Consider the following 22,624-nt stretch of genomic DNA (forward strand, 5'->3'; position numbering starts at 1 on the left):
CAAATGTCAGCTCTGTAATAAAGTAGTGTAGATTAAGAGGACTTAAAATATTCGAAAGTTCTGCTATGTGTTTCGCTCACCCCAAAAATAGACCTAAGTTTAGAAAAGGGTGCGCGTAGAAACAATTAAGAGAAAAAGTAGAATCTAAATGACAAAGAATGTCGTTTTTATAGCGGTCTTTGGCAGTTTATCGGCGACATTTGGAAATTATATGCGTAAAAATGTAATTCAGTCTTTTTTTAACAATGTAAAAATATAATTATAATTAAACACAAATGAACTCATTTTTAACATTCTGAAATGCTTTTAATCATTCTGATTTGATTAACATATTACAACAGAGATGAAGAACCTTTAAGAAAAGGTAATATAGAAGTCTAGGCATCTACAGGGCTTATGACCTGTCAATGGCTGGTGTAAGTGGCCACTTTACACACTGTGTAACATTCACCATTCTGCCTATATTTGAACATCTATATTCCTTCAATTCTTTCACCTGTTGATGTTTGTGAAGGTAAAGAGCTGAAACCTTTATTTATGCGGGTGAGATTCATCTAATTGAATTATTTCACCTACATACTAGGCAACGCCTGAAAATGTTATTTTTTCAATTTCTATACTTCTTCATTGACCAGGTAATTTATCAAAAATATTTTGAGTTTGTCCAAATTTTCACAAACATCAACAGGTGAAAGAATTGAAGGAATATAGATGTTCAAATATAGGCAGAATGGTGAATGTTACGCAGTGTGTAAAGTGGCCACTTAAACCAGCCATTGACAGGTCATAAGCCCTGTAGATGCCTAGACTCATATATTACCTTTTCTTAAATGTTCTTCATCTCTGTTGTAATATGTTAATATAAACAGCTCCCCAGGGAGTTGAATCCAGTCCTTGTCTACAAAAATTTGGACAAACTCAAAATATTGTTGATTCTGATTTGACTTTGAAAATTCCGATTAGATTTTTAAAAATCTGATTCGATTTACAACATTTATCTTTTTGACAAAAGGTATTGCTTAGGGGGAGTTATGGAACAATAATTTTGATTAAGTGTGGGTTACACAAGCTCCGTTTTATCTCGATATAACTGTCGGATTTATAATCAATATAGTCGTGGCATCCTTTCTTGTATTTCCCCAGTACGAGTACGGAGGCTATAAGACTTATAAGAGAATAAACAGACCGATACCCCCAAGATGCAGCAATATCCTCTATTCTATTGTGAATTGGAACTTTACTGAATAGGGTGATTGTGAAATTTACATAAAATTTCAAAATTTTTACTAAGCGATTTGCTTATAAGGGATAAAAATATAACTAAATGTGAGATAAATGTGAACGGAGATATTCTGAATCAGGTAGAAGAATTTGTGTATCTTGGAAGTTTGTTTACTCAGAATGGAAAAAAGTGCACTGAAATCTACTTTGGCAAACAAATGTTTATCGCAGGAGGCAAAACTATCAGTTTAAAATAAAGTTCTAGTGCCAGCTCTAATATATGGGAGCGAAGTATGGAATTGGGGGAATAATAATGAAAGTAGGTTAAATGCTGTCAAAATGCAATCCCTCAGGCAGCTGTTTGGTAAAACGATGTATGATAGGTGCACAAATGTTGAGATCCGTGAACTGTGTAAGGCTGAGACATCCATTATCGACAGAATCAAGAAAGGGGTGCTGCGTTGGTTTGGACATGTAGAGCGAATGGACAGCGAAAGAACGGCTAAAAGGATCTACGATGTAAATGTTGATGGATGCAGAAAACGAAGACCGAAAAAGACATGGCACGAAAGATGGCAAATATTTGAAGATGGACAGGTCAAAAATAGGAATAATCGTAAAGTAGGAAGCGAGATCTGTATGCAAATATAGAGTGATGTGGCGTTCTCTGCCTAGCCCTATGGGGAAACGGCGTGATGGTTTGTTTTGTTAAAAAGTTCCGATTTTCATAATGCACAATGCCCTGACGATTTCAGTTTCAGCACCATAATAGAACGGCGCCGCTTTTATCAACAAAAAATACTATAATATAGATTGAAAACCATAATAAACATAAATTAGTATATTTTTATAATACGTTACATGATGTCTTTAAAGATTATCTAACTAACAGTATAATGTCTGTAAATATTGATAGTGCTCAAATTAGTATTAGAAATATTAAAGCGGGCGTTCCTCAGGGTTCTATATTAGGACCCATACTCTACAATGTAGAGTATGGGTGTAGAGTCTACATAACACATGTTTTTAAAAAATATGTTATGCATGCTCACATTGTGTGTGCGTAAATAATACTGCTTTGTTTTTCATGAAAACCTTTTTAAATGTAACATGAAACAAAACATGTAACAAAAGTACTTTAACATCTTACAAATTTAGATTCATGATGCAGGCCAGGAGGCCTTTTTATTTATGTATAAGACTTAAGAATAAATAAAAAAAATCAAAAAAACTGTGTTAATGCGTGTTAGTTATCCACATGCCAAAATAAATGTTTTATCTACCGATTATAAAATATCATAACTTTGAGTGCCTACATAACTATCATTTTAATTGAATTTTATTACGTGGCGAAATATATATTGTTGATGAATTTAGACAAATATGATGAAGGATTGTTTATTTATGTGGCACATTCATATTATAAACTAAGCGAAAATTGAAATTCACTAAGGGTCAAACAAATACATTAAAGTATTTAGTTCCTCTATCGACATTGATATAAGGATGATTGGATCCAAAATAGGGGTTTTAGTAGGTGCTTAAATTAGTTTTTTTTAAATCTTACTTTACGAATATTTGAGTCTAATTGTAGTTCTAATTGTGCAATTACTTAAAAAGGTTGGCCAAAGACGGTTAGCTAGACTATATTACCTCTGGAATAGTTAATCTACACTTTGTAACTGCATTGTGAACTAAAGTTTAATTAATTGGCCGTTTATTTTTTATGAGGCCGAAAAAAAAACAAACCAGTAAGGCGAAACAGTTGTTAACTCAAATCAGTTCAATTTTCTTTTATTTTGTATTGTCGATTTTACGATTAAAGTGATACAACGTGATGAAACGCGTTCTTCATGTTCACCGTGTGGTTCAATATCGGGTAGAATATTCATAGCTGGTCGTAAAAAGGAATCACTCGAGTATAAGTGTAACTGCTGTACATAATCATCAAAAAGTAGAAAGCATTTTTATTAGCATCGTAAAGACAGCAGAGGTATTCGCCCTTCTTGATACTTCAGTGCCACACCAATCACACATAAGCCAAATGGAATAAAAAATATTAAAGAAACTCATTTAGTGCATTTAAAACAACCGTACTATAAAATCATTATAATATCACGTAGAAAAGAAAATTGTTATAAATTAGCGATAGTAATTTTACTAGACCAAAATTAAAAGGAAGGTCCTAGTGTCCTAGTATTTTTTAAATCTTTTATATGTAAGTTCTACGAGCACAAAATGATGCATGCACAATATATGTGAATGTTATGCTTTAAACAAAGTACAGCGTCAGCACCATGCGAAAGAACTGATAAAAGGGTACTCGCAAAGGTTTGCCTTTGACCTAATAAATCTCAGCCGAAATCAAGTGAGGAATATCACTAGAACCCTTACAGGGCGCTGCAGATTGAAAAACCACATTGCTAGAATGAACCTTTCCGAAACTTCTAGATGTAGGTTCTGCAGCGCAGATGAGAAAACACCCATACACATTATATGTGAGTGAGATGCTTTACATCATAAAAGGAGCCTCATCCTCGGGGGACCATTGGTTAAATTTGAGGATGTTAAAGAGCTCGCTTCTTGCCTAATAGCCTGATGCTTTACGGATTTGGGCTTGGAGGAAGAAATTTAGCGAAATGTAAACTCTTATTTTCACACAGTTGCCAGGCTCTTTATAGACCTGGGCTTAGAGAGCAAGAACTATTCACGGAGACCCGTCACAATACATTTTCACAGGTTGCAGTGACGTCAGAAGCTTGCAAAGCACTGATCCCCACCTCTAAGAATAAGAAGAGAATGCTTTTATCACAAAATAAGCCGCATATTCGGGGGATCACTTGATTAAACATGGGGATTTGAGAGCAGTGCCCTCTACCCAATAGCCGGTTTACCCTTCATTACTTGGTGTATCTAATTTGATACATACCATAAAAAAGACTATAAAATTATCTAAAATAAATAATTCACATGATTTTGTGATGTTACGAATTAGATACATAGCCAGATTCAAAAGAAGCGTAAGGGTTTTATGGCTCAGGTTTCTCCATCTGAAGTTCACAAATATGAAACGAGTCATTGAATGGTACATCCCGAAAGATTTACGCGTCGGGAATTTACGAATATGCAGTCTGACTCTCTAAACTCTAAAAACCTAGGGACAGAAGACGAGAATCAACTTACGGGGACCCATCACATCCATCGGTATTTTTATTTATTTTAAATAATTCCCTCCATGGAAAACGTAAATGTTAAGAATTATTCCTTTCCCACTTAAGTTTTTTATTTATTTATTTTTGTCACATGAAATGTTTACATCTTTTACTTAATTTACGAAAACTTAATTGGTCTTTTCACATTCGAAAATCTTATACTTTCTATGCATGACTGTATGTTTTCTAAATAAAATAAAATAAATGTTTCGTATCAAAAATGACGTAAATCAAACTCGTAACCTCGTGTATGTTAAGCAAACGCGCGGACCATTGGATGATCACGTGGCGGACATTAGAACCCATTAAAAAATAATCACTGTGTTTCTTAAACGGATTGAAACAAAAAAGATTAAAAATTGAACTATGAAAGTTGCTCCATGAAACGATTGAATTCGTGAATTTCAAATTGTTTAACAACTAACAGTAAAATCGCATCACGAATGCATCAATATTTGAACACTTAAACGATGGAATTGGTATCTGCACTTTACAAACTTGCTTACCATGCACTACGCAGTTCAGAATTCAACTGCACACATACGAAAAATACATAAAACAAAAATGCAAAGAATGCCATTACAAAACAAATAAAAATGTTATGTTTTTATTTCTTAAGAGGAAACGCGGTAAGACTGTTTTTCATACAAACGTATTCCTGTATTTGTTCCCTGGATTATGGCACTGGAGTAATGATTTTTATACAAACTGTACATATTTACCATTGGTGTGTCTCGGTTGTTTTGTTTTTTTGATAAATTGTTTTTTATGGGAGCTAGGACCATCCAAAAACCCATAAAAGCACCTAGTTTTATCTGCCGTCTTCCGACGAATGGTATACAAACGACAATGTTTTGAGTATGTCCAAATGCTTGCAGACTGGCTGGATTTTCACCCTAGGGAGCTGTTCATATTTAAATTTGTTGCAACAGAGAGGGAAAACAAAACAAAAAGTCAACAGATGGAAGAGTTGAAGAAATGTCGATGATGTTGTGAGATTTGAGAATGTATTTTTACTCCCGCGCATTGAATACATATCGAAGTTCAGTAAGGATAGTATTTTAGACCGGGATTATATGCGTAAGAGCTAAATTGCGTCAACAACCATACGACGCAATTGAAAATGACTTAAACGATTAAGCTCTAAAGTATTTTAATCAATTAATTCGTTACAAGAAACTCCACTTTACAGAAAGCGTAAGATTTGGGTTTCAGCAAATAGTTTATTGATTTATAATATTGGCAAAGTGGTAATAGTTATGGTAAAGAACACGTGAAGTCTTTTAGTCTCCCGACCGCAATCAGTTATCGATTTTACAGTAGCAATAATATCAGCTAACGCAGCGCCGCTAACACCTAATCATAAATTCTTTCTATGATGAAAATATTAAAATTAGGTACAGTAACTCTATTATTCTATAATAATAGCATTTAATGATTGTTACGTCTGATGGACAGTGTATATATTTATAATATGGTACAAAATATAATATGAATACCTCGTGGCGTAGTGGTCAGCGCGTTAGTCTACCATACAATGCTTGCATATCAATCTACAAGACTGCAAATGCACAAAAATAGATCAAGTATTAAAATATAAGTATTTAGGTATTATTATAGATTCCACTCTTAATTGGGAAGAACAGATAAAAACAGTTTGCAATAAGCTAAGAGTTTCCCTACTTAACATGTTCCATTTAAAACCATACATACCATACCCAGTGCTGAGACTAGTTTACTTGGGGCTAGTTGACCCAATTATTCAATATGGATTAAGAATATGGGGACTAATCTTATACGGATAGAGTCTTAAACTTACAGGAACAAATCTTAAAAATTATCGTACCTGTAAAAATAAAGAATGAGGCAAAATACAACAAATTAATATTATTTGATTTTGTTAACGTTTTGCCAATTAACAAACAGTATCAGTATAAGATATTGACAGATCATTTCCTCGATTGAAATTTTAAATCCAAAATAAACCACCAGATCATGACCCGACAAGTATCGGCACAGCAGCTGATGGTACCACGACAGAAAAACTACTATGGTGACAGAACAATGGGTAGTGTAGTACCAAAACTGTACAATTTAATACCAGCTAAAAATCGTGAAGAAAAAAACCTAATTTCATTAAAAAAAATAGTCAAAAAATTATTAAACAGCAAGTGAAACTTAAGTGTATAAATATATTTTATTATTCAATTATTATTAAACTATGTACTTACTTATAAATTAAAAAAAAAAAAGACGTACGCATGCATCTATTCTACAGGAACTGCACATAGGAGAAAGACTGATATCCATGTGCAAGAAAAGAATCTTGCAGTTCTTTGGGCATATTTCCAGGGGAGACTCTGATAGTTTGGAGGAAACTATTCTCCTGGGAAGTGCCGAAAGGACAAGGTCGCGTGGACGCCAACTGACAAGATGGAGCGGCACAGTCACCGAGTTATCAGAATCATCACTGACGAATGCCTATTGAAGAGCACAGGACCGTTCCAGGTGGAGAGAGACTGTCCACAAACGAGCCATGCCTGGAGTCAGGCGTAATCACCATCCTCAGACATAAGACATGGATTGGAGAGAAATGAGGCAAAAAATGAAGAAAAATTTTCACAAAAGCAAAGTTCACAATGGAGTCCTGGTCCCGACTTTGTTGTATGGGAGCGAAGTATGGATTTAGGAAAACAGGGAGTAGGCTGAATGCTGTCGAAATGCCATCTCTCAGGCGAATGTGTGCTAAAACTATGTACGATAGATGTACAAATGTAAAGATCCGTACATGATGTAAGACTGAGAAAAGCATTATCGACAAAATCAAGAAAGGAGCTCTGCGCTGGTTTGGACATGTAGAGCGAATGGACAGCAAAAGAACGACTAAAAATATTTACAATTTAAATGTTGATGGTTGCAGAAATAGAGGAGGATCGAGAAAGACATGGCATGACCAAATCCAACAAATACCTGAAGAATAATCGGCACGCGTGCATGAGAAGATGTATGAATGTAGAGGGAGCGAGATCTGTATGCAACGATAGAGTGATGTGGCGTTCTATCTTCTCTGCTTACCCTTATGGGGAAACAGCGTGATGGTTTGTGTATATAAAATAAATTTATATATAAAGTCAATTAAAAGCAAACGTTGTTTTAATTTCAACATTTAACTCTTTTAGAGTCGTTCTTATGTCCGTAACGACATTATGTTTACTAAAGAAGTTTTTTGATTTACTTTTTATTTGTTGAAAATAAATGTTAAAAAAATAAGTATAAAATCAAATATATTTCGTACATACATAAAGCGAAACAAAGAAACAAACATACTTTCATAATTAATAATAAGGTGTCTACCTCTCCAATAACTCGTATTTAAACAGGGAGTTCGTTTTTCATTCATTTTTATTTATGTATGTGTTATTATTTTTTTTAAATTTAATAATTATTATCTAAAACAGATTCTTTAAAATAATATATTTTATTTCTAAAAGATACAAAATTTTCTTCTGTATGGGGTTCCAAATAGGGTGCGTCTCGTGTGTTTTTTTTTATTATTTAAATTCAAGTGTTTAAATATTTGCCATTGATTTTAAGATTTTTGGAAGATTATTAAGGTTTTTTTCCCAACATATGAATGACGATTAATGAAAAACATAAATATATCACATTTTGTTTCTTAAATTCAATTAATCGTTTTTCGAATCTGAAATTAAAATGTATTTAAATCTGATGAAAACTGTAAACGAGAGAGAAAGCATTAAGTAAAAGGAAATATGGAAGTCAAGGCATTTACAGGGCTCATTTTCCTCAACTATTCCTTCTGTCGACTTTTATGAAGTGAAAGAGCTGAAAGTTTTATTGATGTGGGTAAAATTCATCTGGCTAAATTATTTAATTATTTGTGACAAATTTTTAATTCATTTTTACTGATAATATTTCGTTAATCCCAAGCTTTCAAAATTTTCCTACTTTTAAAAAACACACACTTTCCTAGATTCTAACTAAAGATATTCACTCAAGATATTTTGTTTCCCTTTTAAGGAATATTTATATATATATGTTTTTACTTCTTTTTTTAAATTTTTCAATTACTATAAAAAAAGGACTGTCTCATCTCTTACACAATATTTTCTTTTCTCTTTCTTATATTATACAAAAATATTAAACCTGTCTTTTTATTATAGAACCAAAAAAATCACAACTATTTTTTGTATACCCACGAACAGGCCATGCCTTTGAGGGATTTTTTGTTTGCTATTCTTACTGTTAATATGTGTTTTATTGCTATGTAAGTATTCTTATGTATATTTAAAAAAAAACAAAAAAAAAATACAATAATAAATAATAAAAAATAAAAATAAAAATAAAAAATACCCTGTAAATACCTAATCTTTCATATTCCATGGTCAAAAATGCTATTTTTTTTATTTGGCAACAGATTCGGACCCTAATAAATTCCAAGGGAGGAAATCTAGCCTGTCTACAAACAATTTGGACACACTCATAATATTGCTTGTAAAAATGGATATCGTAATAACTTTTTCTTGAGAAAAAACAAGGCATTCTTTAAATTTTCGTCGTAACATAGTTTATTAAATAAAGTCAAAGCGCTGTACGGTTCAAAGGCTCTGACAATAAGTATTGTTTCATTAAATTTATTTTTATCATTCTTGACTTCTTCGTTATTCGACATTATTTATAAGAAATTTTCAATCAAGTATGAAATATTTTTTTATTTGAAATGTATGATGAAAACAATTTTATTTGAGAGAATATGGAAACCTTTGATCCACATATTTATATTTGATATAATTACATGAAATGAAATTTAGTTATACATTCTCAAAATTGGACGCCTTTGTACCCCTTTTTTGTAAGTCAATACTCCCTCAGTAACTATAGGTCTGTTAGGGAAGCTGGCGCGAACAACATATAAATTTACACATTACGTTTGTGTAGTATCTGTGAATAAGCTTATGGTATGACGTCACACGGCAAACGCTCTATGAAATTTCCTTCGTCTCTCTCGCGCTTATGAGCGAGACGAAGACAACTATTCCTTTGTTTGTTGCTAATGATATGATAATAAAATATATACAGGTAGCTCTTGCATTACATCGAATTTTGCTGGGATTCTGAACAGTAAAATTATAACAATATATATATATATATATATTCAATACACAGGATGTGGATTCAAAACACAGCCGTATAAATGCACTTTCTTTTTTAATCTACTCTCATGTAGACCATAGGCGGGTGTTTCTCTGTAAACTGGGAAAGTCGTTCTATGAAAGTTGTCTAGGCCACTTTTTTGATTAAATATTAAATAAATCTGATTAAGTGAATATATATTCACCTGCTCAATAATAAAAAGCAGATAAACCAGAAATATTTCCTTTCCTTTTGGAAATATTAATCATTTTCTGAACAATTGATACAGGGTACTGTTACCTATGGACAGGGGACTGATTATTTAAATGAAAAACATCAAATTAGTAGCAAAATTAGATACTTAAGGAATTATGTAATTGAACAATAAAGTAACAAATTAATCAACAGTTTTCATACGATATTTAAGACGTTCTTTCTCTCCAAGTTCTTCGCTTTTCTGCAGATCGTTTTTGTTACACTCATATCCCTTTCGCACGGCATCTCTTTTTCTCTTTAAAATTTCCTGCTTAGAGAGTTTCTCCTTTCTAGGCGCCATGCTTAAAGTATATAAAACAATGATTAACATACATAAATACAGTCCCCTGGAGGCGAAAATAGTCCCCTGTTTGGTTTAGCGCAGGGGACTGTTGCCAGGGGACTGTTTAATGTAATAAAATAATGTTATTTTGTTGTTCACAAAGAATATTTATTTATTTATTTTTATATAAACGGCATAAATTGCCTTTAACATATATTGAACAAAAATATGAAAAAAAAAATACATATATAAATATAACAATAGTAACAAGTAGGTAAATACACATAAGCAACCAAAAATATTAACGAAATAAATACATAAATATGAAAAAACAAAAAAAGAAAAAACATTATTAAATATAAAGAAAAGTTTAAGAATAATATTGCGAGAGAAAAAAATAAATCAGACTCATTTTATAACTATCAAGTCCAGAACCAAATATATCAGCCTTGTCCTCATACTGATTGCCATATCTATGGAGCCTAGGGATAGGCGAGTCCATGTAGAACAAAAATGAGATCTGTGACGCGTATGTCAGGATAGTAAATTAATGAATTGATCACTTAAAAAGTAATATTAGGTCAGTTAGGATTCTTTCAGAAAGTCTTAAAAGATTTAATTAAATAATTTAATTAAATTAAAATAAATTAAATTAAATAAAATAAATTGATTATAATTAAATAACGCAGCTGGAATATGAAGTTTAAAATGAATATGTTTTAGAAATTTCTTCTGACCGCGCTCGAGTGAATCAGAGTGTACACGATAATGACCAATTCGACCAATGACGACTTCTAACCATAAAGCAATAAAGTGACTTGATTGGTGTGATACTTTTAAATTTGTTAGTAACTCTGCAAATAAATCCCATTTCATTAATCTCTAATGACGAAATAAAATTTCTAACAAATAAATAAAATACACAAAAATTAATTAAAATAATTCTCACCAGAAGACTGTCAGCTTTCAGGTTTTTTTACGGGTTTCTCGGAGAGACGCTCGTGCAGCACTACACAACATGGCATCCGGGTGGTTTTGGTGATAACCGTGCAAACTTCAGGTCGTTTGCATTTCGTTACATGCATTAACGCAATAGTTTTAGCGGTAGACTATGTGCCGCGTAATTTAAAATAAAGACAAGGGGGACTGTTCACAAAATGCCGAGACAAACTTGAATTACATTTTTTAGTTTTATGAGCAATCATGTAATATCGTTGAAATAATGAAATAATTTAATTGATTCCTAAAGTAATTGTTTACATTATTTAAATCTGAAGGAACTATATTGCTCTGGTGACACGCCCTGGGACTGTTTTTTGATCATTATAAAAACGTTTTTGATAAAATAAAATTTATTTGAATCGATACTGTACCCTAAGTCCATGTAGATTAAGCAATTATATATTAAAGTTATGTAATTATATATTAAAGTTACTTTTTATATAATATTGGCCTAAGACAGCGAGTTGCCTAGTTTACAGAGAAACCCCCAGGTACTGTTTTAACAAAATATTAAATTAAAAATATACTCGCGTAAAAGTGAATAAAAATATTAAATTTTTTTAAGCCACTGAATTTTCAAATAATCGACCTATAACTGTGTGTTCAACTATGTAAAATACATGCATTCAACCAAGCAGCCAATAAAATACATGCTTTTTATACTTAAGCTCGTATACAAGGTCTTGTGCGGTTTCTTGTGCATAAATGAAGTTCAGTTTCATAGGAAATTGGACATAAAAATCTTTTCTTACATGCGGTAAAAATAGGATCATATAGTTGTACGGTGAATTACTCGAAAATTTAAGAAAAAAATACTAAAAATGGTTTTAATAAAATTAAACTTCTTTAAAACGTCACAAGTTCTTGTGAACAATATCCAATGAATCAAAGCGTTTTGTGTTGTGATAGATTTCCGGTTTCCGGGTACCCATTTTTTCGACGTTTAATGTATTTAATCTGTATAACATAATGTACTTTTTTAAAGTTAATATGTGCTAACCTTATCTCTTCGTTCAGCTGTTATTTTTAATTAATTAGGTTATTTTTTCACGTACATACGTATCTTTTATTATATATACTCGTACGTTGTTTAGTACAAATTTTTGACCAACTCTTCGTTTTGCCAGTCTGTGTTTTGGTTGGCTGTGAGATTGCTTTTAGAAATAAGTCCCCCACAGTTCCGATTCTTAGTACATAAAGTTTAAAATAAATAAATACATATTTGGACAGCTACAGGGTTCTACTTTTAAATGGCAGCACAACTCGCCGACGGCAACTCGTGACGTCACGGGCGGAGTTATTTCAAAATTACAAAATGATAAAAATCAAATCAATGATAATACGTTACACAATAATATATATTTTAATTTTGGTAAAGTTTGATTGTTTATTAACAAATAAAGAAAATGAAAAAAAAATAGTTCGCTTCCTAATTTTTCTGTCAAATCAAAGCAATTTTATTTTTGTTTTACACGGGACAGATTCTGGGATTCAAATTTGCGCAGTGGGATGGCGCTATGAATAATATTCGTAAATTTAAATACTAAAATGACAAACGCCGAGCATAAAAACAAATACAGAAAACTCTTTCTAAGGCGGACACACGAACGAGCACAGTGGATCCGCAACCGAATATATTTGTTACTGATTTATGGCAGTGGATGACGCGGAATGCGACAAGGTCCTGTGGCCTGTCGCTAGTGTCGCGGACACACGGATCGACAGACCGAGGTTCGAACCCTGCTTTTTGAAAACTTGATTTCCATTTTCTAACAATGAGTTATTTAGAGCTTGAGTTGAAATTTGAGAAAAAAGGTTGAGAAATTTTGAGAAGGGAATACGGATGTCTAGGAATCTACTGGGCTTATGACCTGTCAATGACTGGTTTAACCTTGTGTAGCATTCATTACTGTGCTTATGTTTAAACATTTACATTTTCTTAACTCTTCCATGTGTTGACTTTTGTTGAAGTGTGTAAAATTCACCTGGCTGAATTATTTCACCTTCTATGCAACGCCTAAAAATAATACTTAATAATTTGTACTCTTATTTTATTTATTATTTATTTATGCTTTATTAAGTAAGTTCATAACATTTTAAGAACTAATATAAAATTTTAATAATATTTTTAAAAATTATCTAAATTTCTCAATAACATATTTTTTCGAATAAATTTGAAATATTTAGATTTTTTCAGGTAACTCATTGTACAGCTTCAATCCCTTGTACAATGAGTTTTGAGATTCTGTTTTTCTCCTCATTGGTAATCTTATTTTTTTTTACCCCTTGTTTCATATGTATGACATTGTTGATTAAATTTTATTGTTGTTCTTATTTTATTCATCCCCTTAATTATTTTATGCATGAAAATTGCTACATAATATTTAATTTGTTGCTTTACTGTGAGCAAGCCAATTTTTTTGTGCGCTCTTTCTACATTAGAAAAGATATTTCTTTTAAATATATACCTTATTGCCTTATTTTGTATGTGGGAAGAGGCCACTTTACCCAGCTAATGATAGGCTATCATGCAAGTAAATGCCTATACTTCCATTTTTCTTCTTCAAAATGTTTTCCCTCATTGTTGGTTTAAATTTGGATCTTAGTCATTACAAAAATCCAGCCATGTCTACAAACATTTGGACAAACAAATATTGTTGACATCTACATCTCGTTTTAAATGGTCTCCAAAAATTATTATATTTGGATACCGAGTACTGGTGGCTCCTGACCAAAAACCTTGGCAGTGCATTTCTTTACATTCAGTCAACTTGTAATAAATATATTGTCTTCTCCCCCTATCGCACGATTTACCCGTATTAAACGTAGTCTATCTATCTCAAATCACGGTTTTAGTAGATTTGGTATTTTTTATACAAATTCAGGGAGAAAGATTGTGCAAAACATAATACGCGCCTTGACGATTACGTATGCTTAGACAAGATGAAAAATTGGCCGCTAGAGTCGATTTCGCTAGATATTTTGGCGCTAGTATCGAATATAATGTTGCAATGAATCCCTGTTTCATTGTATTACATATGAGTTTTTGCCATCAATGACTAATTTATTTAAGTACATAAATATACTATATTTGTTCTTGGCAGTACAATTTACTTATGCACATACTAAGGAACTGCTTCTGGTTAGTAGATTATAAAAACGTAATTGTGACGCTAAAAAACAAACGTGGCTATCTCCAGCCACCGTAATTTTTGTGATTTTTGCTTTAAATGATTACTTATGTTATTTTACATTAAAAAATACAGTTTAAACATAGCCATCTCCTTTATTTCTGATATAAAAAATAGCTTAAAAACAATAGAAACTCATATAGTTATATTAATCACTCAAAGACAGTTTCACTTATAGTAAATACTGCCACGTTTGTTTTTTTGCGTCACATATTATTTTCATTTTTAGGATAAAAAACGCATGTAACTCAAGAAATTTGCTAAGTATTTCGCATTAAAATGATTATCTATTATTTTTTTAACAATTTTTAATAAAGAAAATGGAATTTTATTAAATTTTCCAATGGATCATAAAAATATATGTTATTGAAATCTTACGACATTATTTGTAAGGTTGTGGGGTACTCGTATACACACGTTCGAAAATAAAATGTTAGGGTGATTTCCTAAAGCATCTCCGGCATTTTCCCACATAAAGAACTAGACCGGATGTTGGTCGCATGCAAAGAAGAGGCTAACCGGAAACTTGGAGGGTTGAACGACATTCCTTGTCAGTAGAAAAGGTTCTTTATAATATGTCCGGATTGAATATGTAAGGTTTTATCACAATAACCAAAAGTGAATTACGTTGCCAGACGGTACAAATAAATGTATCATCATTTTCTTATCTGAACTCAGTGGCGCATAGGGCACTGCATCGCAATTCCAATTGCAGTAAATAAAAAAGATGCTGGTGATGTTTCATGAGAGTGAATATAAACTTGTTATTTATGAAAAATGTTTTTTATTCTTTTCTATTTAAATTCTTATTTTTTTCTAAATATGTTGCAACAGAGAGGGAAAACATTTTGAAATATGGATGTTCAAACGTTGATGGAATGGCGAATGTTACACAATGCATAAAGTGGCAATTACATCAACCAATCATTGTCATAAGTTAAGTAAATATCTTGACTTCCATATTTTCTTCTTTTAAATGTTACTCATTTTTTTTACTTCCTTCTAGTTCTTGTATGCAAAAATTATAACAACCTCAAAATACAATTGATTAACAGTTTATATATATATTTTTTTAGTTGCAAATTATTTGTACCTTGCTTTCGTTATATGCAAAATCGAAAATATTTATCTTGAAGTTATATTCAGTTGGCTTTAACATTTTTCACCGTAGATAACAATAATAAAAATAAAAGCAGAATCAGAATAAACAAAACTACTCTAGAAATATTACATTAACAAATAATAAAAAATAAAAAGAGTCGTAAAAGTTGGACACAAAAAAAACAAAAGGAGCTAGATACGACAATTATATATTTTATCCGGCTTGATCGTCCCTGTAATGAATCGAACAGTCTCTCTTCGTGTATCATTACAGTTCAGAAGCTCAGCTAGGTTACTAGTCACAGCAATCCGAGTGTTTACTTCGAATTCAAGCTCCCATCTTGGCCTATCAAATATTGGACAGTATATAAGATGTTCTACAGTCAGCTCAGTGATGCGATCACATGGACAGCAACTGTCGTCTCGCAGCCCAAAGCGATGCAGATATTCCCTCATGCATCCATGCCTTAAGAGAGCCTGAGCTAGTTCATATGTAAGCGTTTCAAGCTTCCAAAATGTTTTGGCCTCATCTGTGCTTCTCAAAAGTAGCTTGATCCACTTATTGGCAGTTTTTTCTTCATAAACTTTCCTCCACTCATTTGATTTATCTTTTGAAAGACACCACCTTACATGGCTTATTGGGACCAAAAGTTTATATAAAACATAGAATCTGCCTCGCACTGTAGAGGTTAGCGAGTTCGCCTGCCCTGCTTGAGATCCTGGGTTCGATTCCTGGGAGAGTCAAAATGAAATATAAATTTTTAGGACGATTTGACACTGCTACATTTTACTGTTCCTGGAATTTTGGTTGTAAAAGAATTATAATCGGATTATCTTCATGGGGTCGAACTCAAGTCATGTATTGTCCATTTCCGTAAAAGGAAAAAAGGTTTATCTACTAATACAGTAACGAGTAAGGCTGGGAGGCGTGTGCCGGCCGGGGGTCGAGTTGAGTTGCTCCTTTTCTGCTAGATGTGGTGTATTGTTAAGAACGTCGTCCTCGTTTGGAGAATTGGATTTTAATACCGTGTGGATAATAGGTTGGTTGATAGGTTTTGAATAGGATGATGCTAGGTTTCTGTCTTAAATAGGGTAATTCCGGAAATATAATCAATTTATGATGTTTGATTATCTTTTGGCCATTATACTGAAAAACATGTTTGTAGTCAATTTACTTTTTTTATTACCTTTTTTTGTCAACTCTTTAAAAATGTAAATTTTGTAAATCACGATTTTAATTCAATTTAACTTTTCTACTTTCATTACCCCTTTCACTGAGAGTTTGGCAAATGAAGAAGTCTAATGCTACGAAAAAATTGACGTAAAAAATGTTTTTTTACAAGCGGTAAAAATTAGAGCATTTGTACGGCGAAGTTTCTCGAAAACGTATGAAAAAATTTATAAAAATGGTTTTAGTTAAAAGTAACTACTTTAAACTACGTCACGAATTCTTGAAAATCAATTACACCAATTAAAAAAAATTCATCACGATTTAATTGAATTTAACAATTCTACCTTCATTGCCCCTTTCGCTGAGAGTTTGGCAAATGAGGAAGTCTAATGCTACGAAAAGTTAGATATAAAAAATGTTTTTTTACAAGCGGTAAAAATTATAGCATTTGTACGGCGAAGATTCTCGAATACGTATGAAAAAAATTATAAAAATGGTTTTAGTTAAAAGTAACTACTTTAAACTACGTCACAAATTCTTTTAAATCAATTTCGCTAATAATTTTTTTTTTACATAAATTAAAACTATTTTATCACTTTTTGAAAGATTACTCAAGTCCGACGCCCTTTTTATAAGTCACCAAACGATAATTTCCATAATTATGCAATTAACATGGCTTATTTCAAAGTTATTTTTTATTTAATAAGTAATTTATTAACCCTTACGGATTATAACATATTTTAAAAAGTTTGTCTGATTCTTTTATTAAGTTTTGTTTGGTAGTTTATAATATACTTTCAGTAATTGATTTATTAGTCTCGATTGTCCTTGTGTCGTTTTGGAATGTTGTATGTGATATTGTTCTAATATTATTGTATTATGTCTATGTTTTTTTTTTCAAGTTTTTGTTCTTTGTTTACAACGATATCAATGGCTAACTTATAAATATTTTTTAAAGATTCTAATTGAAAAAGTTCATTTACATTTATTTTTACTACTTCAGTTTGATCATGTCGCAGTAAAATGATTTTTCAGTGGTGGAATGAATGCGTGCTTGATATAATATTAATAGATAACTAACTATTAATGTTTATTGCTAATAGTTTTCTTAACTTTGTTTCAGGTAAGTCCTCGATTTTTCCTGATATAGTAAAAGAAGAACCAATAACGGTTTAACGACGTAAGTATCAACTTTTAGACCTTGATATTTTCATTATTTTTATGTCGTTTTTAAATTTTTTAATTTGAAAAAAATTCGATAAATGATGAAGTCGGGCGTGAGTGTAATTCTGAGTCAAGTATAATTGATAAGATTAAGAAAGGGTCTCTGAGATGGATTGGTCACATATAATGAATGGACGACGAAAGAATGGTAAAATAAGTATATATGGCGAAAATGAACGGTAACGTGAGACGAGAACTACTATGGAAGACGTGGCATGATCAGATAAACCGAAATCTTAAGTCTAGTTATGTCAAAAGCAGACAGAACCGAAGGGCATGTATGACAAGATGTATGAATGTGGAAGAAGTTAGGAACGTATGCCAGGATAGACGTGTGTGGCGGTCCATTCTCTCCTACGGGAAAATGGCGTGATGGTAGTAGTAGGAGTAGTGGATTAATCTCACCTGTATCAAAAAATACTAAAACTCTTGTACTTATATTACAGTTCGTTAAAAAATGAATTTTCTGTATATATTTCAATTATGTGTGTAAAACAGAATGATTACTCTCTAGTAAAAGCTCGAATAAGGAAATAAAGTACAGAGAAGTTCGGCTCGTGGTGTAGAGCTGAGTGTTTTCACCTTCCATGTTTTAGGTCTTGGGCCTTAATTAGTATGTCTTTATGTATATTATAAAATGAGATACCGGAACTTAATAATAAAAATAAATGACGCGATGTCATGTGAAAATCTTCGTGGAACGGCAGATGATTCTTGCTGACCGGTTCCTACACAATAAAAATAATTTGGCAGATGGTTTCTTTTCTGCCTTGAAATCGAGAAGGAAATATGGAAGTCTAGGCATTTACAGGATTTTTGACCGTTTTAAAAAAGAACATCAAACTATGTAGCACAGACAGACAAGGCCAATAAAATAATGGTGTACAGTACATTAAAAAAGTCGATAAACATATAAGACTTCGAGTTAAACTATGTCAATCCATTTTCATACCTACATATTTGCGCCCATGAAACTGACTTGATGGTCAATAGTCTGTGATTAAGCTCGGTTTCCTAGGACAGCGGTGCCCGTATTTTAACGGCCGTAGTGAACATTAATGCGGTTGACAGCCGTCGTAACGGTGACTAGAGAGTGGTTTCCTATAAAAATGGTGTTGATAACACCGTTAAAAAATAAAACCACTCTCTAGTCACCACTACGACGGCTGTCCACCGCATCACCGTTCACTACGGCCGTTAAGATACGGGCACCGCTGTCCTAGGAAACCCTAGCTTTATTGATTTTATTAAAGACAACATCCACTGAACGCCTAAAGAGTACAGCTCATCCAAAAATTTAATAATGTTTGTTTGTGTGCGTAAAAAAAAAAAAATAAAGTTTTAAAAAATTATTTTTTTTGATTTTATTATCATTCAAACTGTGTACTCGTATTTGTATCATCAGAACAGGTGTTTTTATATCCAGTTAATAGAAATATTTCATTTTAGTCAATTCTTTATTCTATTTGCACCCATTCCATTGTTTTTTGTTGAAATTATAGATAAAGTATTTATTTATTATTTTATGCAAAATTACCCACGACAAGTAATTATTTTCATGCTCCAACTTGTTATATGCATCCATTTTAAGTCGGGACAATAAACATACAAATATGTACTATTTTTTTCCAATAACGTCGTATTTCGGCACTGAAGCTGAAAGCGTTTGAATATGCGTACTAACACCAAAAAAATTGTAAATATTATTTATATTGGCTATTTTACATTCAACTTTAAACGCACTGTAATAATAAAGAAAAAGAAAAGAAAAAAAAGGTAAAAATCAGACACCCGTTTACAAAAATTCGAAGGCAGTAAAAAAATATTATGAAATGGGAAAACACTTAAGTGAAGAAAAAAAAATTAAAGTTCAAACAGAAGGTTAAGAAATACGTGTTCAATAAATGAAATATATATATGTACATTGTTATTATAAGAGCACGCATAAGAATATGGTTATTTGTGCTCTATTTCCAGCTTCAAAATACTCGTAATAATAAATACTTTTACAAATATATTGGCAAGACGAGACATCCTCGCATCTTTTATTTATCAATTTCTCAAGTGTAACATATGTTAACCACATGTGAATGGCAGTTAGTATCTAGGTTATGCTATATTGTGACATCTGTGAGATTATGCAACTCGTTATCTGTGGGAATGGAGCACAAACATTTTTGTTAATACGTAACAGTCTTAACATTTTTTTTCTCGCAAATCGCTTGTGATTTTTTTACCAAAATAACGACAAGCCTACAACGGAGCGGTTAAAAAAACAAGAAACTAATCCTTTCACTGTTCCCCTATCCGCATCAAATGGCTTGTAGTAAAATGTAACGATACTCAAGTTGCAACTTGCAACGAAAAACTTGCGAGTGCCTGGTCGGTTACCCGATTTAATAAACACTTTTATGTGAATGTATCTACAACAAACTACAGTGCACACTTGCCAATAAGGAGAAATCATGCGTTTGAAAATAAATACGTTAAAGATATAGATATGCTTATGGATATAATAAATGGAATTCGCCCTATTTTCCCACTTGTCATGGAATGCCCCTAAAGATAAAAATAACATTTATAAATACGAAACTAGAATCGTCAAAATAAACGATTATGCAAAGCTTACCATTATATTTGACTTTCGATAATAATGTTTGAAAGTAACCATGTTTATGGGAAAATAAATAAATTTTTTTTTTATTTTTTATAAATTACCACCACCGTTTATATTTTCCTACAAAAAAATTCTATGAAGTGCGCCCAGCCCGTTCTCAGTGAACGATGAAACTAGCCAATTTCCTCAGCTTATTTCTCCATACAAAAAAGTACACTATATTTTACACCTTTAACCCAAGTCAACTTTTTTAATACTAAAACAAGCTTGCAGATTACAAATATTATATGAAGATTCTCTATTAGGAAACTAGTACTTCAAACATTATTTCCGAAGGACTATTTTTCTTTGATGTGATACCATTGACATATTATGTATCACATAAGACATGTGGCGTTTTCAATGGCCGTTTTTGGCATTATGCATTTTAAAATAAATCAGTCATGACTCAGTCTTCAGTGTTGAATGTTGTCATTTACTTCTGAATTATATTGTGGTATTTGTTAATAAAATTTGTACAAGTATAATATTAAAATTGTGTAGAATCAAGCTACGTATATCAGGTGGTTAATAATAACTATTGTTTGAGTTGATTTTCACAAAACCGCTGAAAAAATAGTTGTTCTCCTTTTAAAAGGCCCCTGTTGAAATCTCTATTTATCTTAATAAACTTTCTAGGGGTTAAATTCAATATTTCTCTAAAAATATATTTAAAAAAATATTGCTGATCAAATGAATCATTATTTTTAAAGAAGGTTTGAATACAGCTTAAAAAGTATTTTCTTATATTTATTCTTGTTTATTGATATTTTTCTGTAAACTTAATGTATACGTCAAATCTCCTTAAGGGGTATGATAAACAAATATACGTAGAAAAATCGCAAGATCCAATTAATAAATTTAGTATAAAAGGAAAGAAAAAAGCGTTCCAAAATAACTTTTCGTGTTTGAATTTCAAATTTAGAATCACGATTATTCCTCAAACAACTTTTAGGAGTTAGCGTGTTTCGTCGGTGGCTCGGCGACATTTAATGTTTTGGGAATTTGGACCTTCGTGTAAACAAAAACACAGGGGGATTAAGGTTAATGTTGTTTACATGCACTCTCAAAAATGAGCGGCAAAGTTTAAATGCGAGGGCTTGTCTAGGTACAGGTAGAAAGCAGAAAGTTCTCAGCGTGTCAAGATTTTTTGACAAAGTGTCGCATAATGGTGATTCGTGTACGCTGTTATTTAATTAGAAAATGGCGGTCTTATTATTTTATTAGTACGATTAGAATATTCAGTAGCAGTCGTATTTTTTATTTACCATGAACACAGTACAGTATAACATAACTTTTTTTACTTCAATTTTTAAACAACTCCCATTTATGTTTTTTTTCATACTCTTTTTTGTACTTTCATTGATAACCTTACATATAATTATTTTATAATACGGAAACTTCACTGGTCCATTAGAGTTAAGTCTAACTGTGTAAAATATAAAATAATGTAACCGTACTGTTTGTTTCCTTAGTAAAATAAAATAAAATAAAGAAAAAAAAATACAGGCAATGTGAAAGTTAAATGGGTCTTTTTTTATTTGATTGGATCGTATTATCAGCGTTATGTTTTTTCAATTTTATCATTTTTATTTTTAAAATTACTCCACGTGTGATGTCACAAGTTCTCTTCAGTAAATTTGGCTGATTGGTCAGTTGACTTGACGTTGGCTGAAAATCAATCACAACACTATAATTGATGTAATAACTTATATTTACATAAAAGTTATTAATTTAAAAAACTTGGTACACTTCCACTTATTTGTTTGACCAATTAGCGCTTTCACCTTCTGATGGGCGTCTTCAGACTGGTGAATATTTAAATGAGTTAACACATAATTTCCATGAATCAAAAGACATAATTTTTTTACATATAGGACATAAGTTCGACCCCATCTAGAATACGCTTCTCCTATTTGGTCTTCATTCTACAGGATTCATATTGACCATATCGAATCTGTCCAACATTTATTATTCTAAGAAAAGTGGCATGGTTGCTCTGATTACAAAAGGGTAATTATCCTTATTTTGAAATAGAGCAATTTCTTAATCTGTCTTCATTGGAGAGACGTAGAACTGAGATGGACCTTATATGCATTTTCAAAATACTTGTGCTTTAAGCTTTAAGTGATGTCCCATCTCTGTTGCAATCAA

At 31.8% G+C, this 22,624-nt stretch overlaps 1 long non-coding RNA gene across 1 annotated transcript in view; it reads left to right on the forward strand.

Moving 5' to 3' along the window:
- The window catches only part of LOC148273243 (uncharacterized), a 77,767-nt gene extending 59,211 nt beyond the window's left edge, over positions 1–18,556 (forward strand). Inside the window, exon 3 of the long non-coding RNA XR_015824626.1 lies at positions 17,714–18,556. This is a non-coding gene — a long non-coding RNA (uncharacterized LOC148273243). The remainder of the gene's footprint in view (positions 1–17,713) is intronic.
- The last annotated feature ends 4,068 nt before the right edge of the window (positions 18,557–22,624 follow it).

The sequence above is a fragment of the Micrasema longulum genome, unplaced genomic scaffold (genome assembly GCF_059751315.1).
Source record: "Micrasema longulum isolate JH-2025_06_02 unplaced genomic scaffold, ASM5975131v1 h1tg002028l, whole genome shotgun sequence".
NCBI classification, from domain to species: Eukaryota; Metazoa; Arthropoda; class Insecta; order Trichoptera; family Brachycentridae; genus Micrasema; species Micrasema longulum.